Source organism: Bison bison, unplaced genomic scaffold, assembly GCF_000754665.1.
Source record: "Bison bison bison isolate TAMUID 2011002044 unplaced genomic scaffold, Bison_UMD1.0 scf7180017864373, whole genome shotgun sequence".
Classification (NCBI taxonomy): domain Eukaryota; kingdom Metazoa; phylum Chordata; class Mammalia; order Artiodactyla; family Bovidae; genus Bison; species Bison bison.
In genome coordinates, this window is record NW_011494945.1 from 7,643,137 (window position 1) to 7,647,520 (window position 4,384).

The window sequence follows — 4,384 nt, forward strand, 5'->3', positions numbered from 1 at the left end:
AGAGTGAAAACTATATGGTGGGTAAAGGAAGAAAGAAAAAATAGTAGAAATGGTGACATGGTTCACCCTCTTGTATTCTGTAGGCCCATACTTAAAACTATGTTAGTTAGAATCATTTTTCTCTCTTTTTTAAGGTATCCAATGGAGATTGCAATGTCTCCCACTTATGAAGTCCTTTAACAAAGCTCATTAAATAGTAATATTGCTAACATGTTGCCTGTAACCTGGACTGAAAAGTATTTTCCCATCTTTGTGATTCCCATTCACAGCCAGACTGGACTTCATGGGTTTCTCCAAATGTTCTCTGAACTGATTCTACCTGGATTTTTTCCTTCAATTCCTATTTCAGTTTCAAGGCCTGGTTCAATTGCCACCTCTTCTTTGAAGCCTTCTGATTCTCTCTGCCAAAAGAAAGAGCTCTTTACTATGAACTCAGAAATAATTTTATTTATATATTTCTTAAAGCATTTATCAATTCCTTTCTCTGGTTTTTGTTACGTATTGGAAAAGTATGTCCTTCTCATTAGACTGTAGACAAGTTTCCAGAGGTGAGAGACCCTGTCTCACCTAGCTGCTAGAGAGTAGTCCTTGCTAGCTCCAACTAGAGAAGCCCACACACACAGCAACGAAGGCCCAGCGAAGCCCCCACCAAATGTTTAAAAAAACACAACATTCCTGTGCTCCCCACATTGGCTAATAGTATATGCGAGCTCAATGAATTTTTTTTAATTTATTTTTAATTGGGGAAAAATTGCTTTACAATGTTGCACTAGTTTCTGCCATACAGCAACCCAAATCAGCCATTCAGTGAATGTTAAATGTTGAATGACTGAATGATATCACTGGGTGATGTTTTCATGTAGCTTACAGTTACTTCTGTGTATAGCTATTAGCACTTCCAGGAATACTTCTTCCACCTCCAACCCTGGGGCAAACTTACTTAGCATTGTAATGTGAAAGAGTGATACATCTTGATTCATGATATGAATATATTCCATTTGGCCTGGTACTTGAAGTATGTAGGTAATGGAGGAGAAATATTGTTTGAAATGTTCAGAGACAGAGACCACTCTGTGGAAAATTCTTCCACTCATGAGCTTTTCAAATTATATGCAGAGGATTTGGTTGTCATTGGAGCCTTGTTAAAAAGGAAAAATCTCTCTTCAGTTCAGTTCAGTTCAGTTGTTCAGTCATGTCCAACTCTTTGTGACCCCATGAACTGCAGCACGCCAGGCTTCCCTGTCCATCACCAACTCCTGGAGCTTGCTCAAACTCATGTCCATCGAGTTGGTGATGCCATCCATCCATCTCATCCTCTGTTACCCATTTCTCCTCCTGCCCTCAATCTTTCCCAGCATCAGAGTCTTTTCCAAGGAGTCAGATCTTTGCATTAGGTGGCCAAAGTATCGGAGCTTCAGCTTCAGCATCAGTCCTTCCAGTGAATAGTCAGGACTGATTTCCTTTAGGATTGACTGGTTGGATCTCCTTGTAGTCCAACGGACTTCCAAGAGTCTTCTCCAACACCACAGTTCAAAAGCATCAATTCTTTGGTGTGCAGCTTTCCTTATGGTCCAACTCTCACATCCATACATGACTACTGGAAAAACCATAACTTTGACTAGATGGACCTTTGTTGGCAATGTAATGTCTCTGCTTTTTAATATGCTGTCTAGGTTGGTCATGGCTTTTCTTCCAAGGAGCAAGGGTCTTTTAATTCATGGCTGCAGTCACCATCTGCAGTGATTTTGGAACCCAAGAAAATAAAATCTGTCACTGTTTCAATTGTTTCCCCATCTATTTGCCATAAAGTGATGGGACCAGATGCCATGATCTTCCTTTTTTGAATGTTGAGTTTTAAGCAAGCTTTTTCACTCTCCTCTTTCACTTTTATCAAGAGGCTCTTTAGTTTCTCTTCGCTTTATGCCATTAAAGTGGTGTTATCCACATATCTGAGGTTGATATTTCTCCCTGCATCTTGATTTCAGCTTGTGCTTCATCCAGCCTGGCATTTCGCATGATGTACTCTGCATATAAATTAAATAAGCAGGGTAACAATATACAGCCTTGACGTACTCCTTTTCCAATTTTGAACCAGTCCATTGTTCCGTGTCCAGTTCTAACTGTTGCTTCCTAACCTGCATACAGATTTCTCAGGAGGCAGGTAAGGTGGTCTGGTATTCCCATCTCTTTAAGAATTTTCCACAGTTTCTCTTTTAGTAGAAATATATACAATATGTAGCTTATACAATTGAAAATGTCATATTTTTAAAAATCCTGGTGAAAATCATGCAAAAATAGAATTTATCAGACTTCATTTGTAGAACACAAACCTATAGCAATTATAATTATTACAAACAATAGCTATTTTTAGTAGACTTTATTTTTTTAGAGCAGATTTAGGTTCACAGCAAAACAGAGTGGAAGGTACAGAGATTTCTCATGTATTTCCTACTCTCCCCCCCAACTCCACCCCCATGCTGTCATGCAAAGCCTCCTCCATTTTCAACATTCCTCACTAGAGCAGTACATTTGTTACAAGTAATGAACCTACCTTGACACATCATCACCATCAAAGTCCATAGTAAATACGAACTTTCTGAGCTAGTGGTAAAGAACCCGCCTGCCAATGCAGGAGACAAAAGAGATGAAGGTTTGATCCCTGTGTAAGGAAGATCCCCTGGAGGAAGAAATGGCAACCCACTCCAATATTCTTGCCTGGAGAATCCCAAGGACAGAGAAGCCTGGAAATTTACAGAGCATAGGGTAGTGAAGAATCGGACATGACTGAAGAGACTTAGCATATTTATAATAATAATTCTACATATTTTTCTTAATTAATGCTTTCCAATTTTATAAACTTCAGGACCCACAAATATTTGCTTTTCAACAAGGTGATTAATGTTTCCTTTTAGGTTCTAGTCTCTATTGAGAATTATTCTTCTTATGCAAATATACAACCTTGAAATTGCCTGAAGTGATCTCTCCTGTTTATTTCTGGCCAGTCTTCCAAATTATATTTCAATCTGGGTGGGAAATTTAATTAAGTGCTATTTTAAGGCTTACTGTGAGATGTCAATCCTTTTTTTTTTCATTAAGAATTTAGATATGTTGGTAATGAATACAATTAATTCATAAAGGAATACTCTAAGTTTGTTGATACATTGTTGACAACTAGCTTTAGTGCAATAAATTATCGGCTTTGTAATCATAAAAGTAGGGATAGAATAAGAACAATATTGACAAGTCCAACAAACTCAAGCAAAGAGAGGAGCCAAAATGCAAACCTGCTCCCAACACTAAAGAAAACCACAGCCTTCAATTTCTTCCTTAACATTGTTTTCATGCTTTCAGAGTGGAGCTGCAGTTCAGTTCAGTTGCTCAGTCATGTCTGACTCTTTGCCACCCCATGGAAAGCAGCACTCCAGGCCTCCCTGTCCATCACCCACTCCGGAGTTTACTCAGACTTATGTCCATTGAGTCGGTGATGCCATCCAACCATCTCATCCTCTGTCATCCCTTTCTCCTCTTACCTTCAATCTTTCCCAGCATCAGGGTCTTTTCCAAGGAGTCAGTTCCTCTTATCAGGTGGCCAAAGTATTGGAGTTTCAGCTTCAGCATCAGTCCTTCCAATGAATGCTCAGGACTGATTTCCTTTAGGATGGACTGGTTGGATCTCCTTGCAGTTCAAGGGACTCTCAAGAGTCTTCTCCAACACCACAGTTCAAAAGCATCAATTCTCTGGTGCTCAGCTTTCTTTATAGTCCAACTCTCACATCCATACATGACTACTGGAAAAAACATAGCCTTGCCTAGATGGACCTTTGTTGGCAAAGTAATGTCTCTGCTTTTTAATATGCTGTCTAGGTTGGTCATAACTTTTCTTCCAAGGAGCAAGCATCTTTTAATTTCATGGCTACCGTCACCATCTGCAGTGATTATGGAGTCCCCAAAAATAAAGTCTGTCACTGTTCCCCCATCTATTTGCCATGAAGTGATGTGGCCAGTTCTATGAAGACCTACAAGACCTTTTAGAACTAACACCCAAAATAGATGTCCTTTTCATTATAGGGGACTGGAATGCAAAAGTAGGAAGTCAAGAAACACCTGGAGTAACAGGCAAATTTGGCCTTGGAATACAGAATGAAGCAGGACAAAGATGAATAGAGTTTTGCCAAGAAAATGCACTAGTCATAGCAATCACCCTCTTCCAACAACACAGAGAAGACTGTACACATGGACATCACCAGATGGTCAACACCACAATCAGACTGATTATGTTCTTTGCAGCCAAAGATGGAGAAGCTCTATACAGTCAACAAAAACAAGATCAGGAGCTGACTGTGGCTCAGATCATGAGCTCCTTATTACCAAATTCAGACTGAAA